Here is a 1,116-nt window from a genome sequence, read left to right as displayed (position 1 = left end):
CTTAGAGTTCTTTAGCTTTTCTGTGTGTGTGCAGAGCAGCTGAAGGGAGACTTGTGTTACTTATTTAAAATTAGACTTGTACTTTCATCCTTTTTCTCTCTAGTAATGTTTGGGATCCTTTTTGAGGAGTTACTGAAAGTATCTAAATATGAACATAATTTTATACGAGACACTGGCAACTTGTTTGCAAGTGTGACACTTTTTGCCTACTAAATACCATGTAATTTGAAAAAAGGCTACTGTGACAGACGGTGTCTGGGTTGGCTCATGTTAACAGAGCAGCGACCTGACAAACCACAGCAAAGAATGGTGAAAAACTTGGTATTTTATTGCACTTGTGCATGAGCAGCACAGCCTCCGTGTGCTGAGAAGTCACAGAGAATTTTCGGTGTCACAAATGAAAGCTTGCATACAACATATTTAGATGCTGCCCTTTTTTTTTTAATAGAAAATGTATTTTGCCATCTGAAAAATCTGCCTTCAGGAGGAAGAGGGACTAGTTTTGTGTCGTGTTTGTTTTTTCTTTACTCAGTTCTGAGTTTCTGAGCCTTTTTGTTTTCAGGTGAGAGAAGGGTTTTAACAAGGACCAGTTATTTTTCCTCCCATTGAATAGACTTCTGTTAGTGCCTCATGCTTTTTTGCCTCAGTGAACAACATCCCACTAGGTTCCTATCTTCTGAATTGTCTCCTTCCCCTTCTTGGCAAGCTTCTCTGCAACTGGGAGTTTAATTATGATCTCTCTAGCAATTCAGCAAATGCAGATTTCTTAATTGGAATGGCAGTATTAGGAATGTTCAGGGGGTTTTAGGCAACTAAAGCAATGACAGGGTGAGCATTGCCTGACTAGCTAAATATTCATGGTTGACAAAAAATGATCCTCATGCCCGCTTTTGGAAACCTTGCTGCCTTGAGAAATCAGTTTATTATCAGGTGCGGCCTTATGCTGAAAGAGCTGATTTCATGAGCACGTCGTGCAGTCCACTCTCACTCAGACAAGTCTGTAGCAGGGTCAGTGGCTGCTTTTATTAAGATTTTGATGTCCTGTGCTTTGTATTCATTTTTATTCTTTAGTCTCTCTTCTTTCAAACAGAGAACTGGTCATCAGACATCTCAGAT

Source organism: Antrostomus carolinensis, unplaced genomic scaffold (genome assembly GCF_000700745.2).
Source record: "Antrostomus carolinensis isolate BGI_N321 unplaced genomic scaffold, ASM70074v2 scaffold1733, whole genome shotgun sequence".
NCBI lineage: Eukaryota > Metazoa > Chordata > Aves > Caprimulgiformes > Caprimulgidae > Antrostomus > Antrostomus carolinensis.
Note: the sequence above shows the minus strand (reverse complement) of the source record.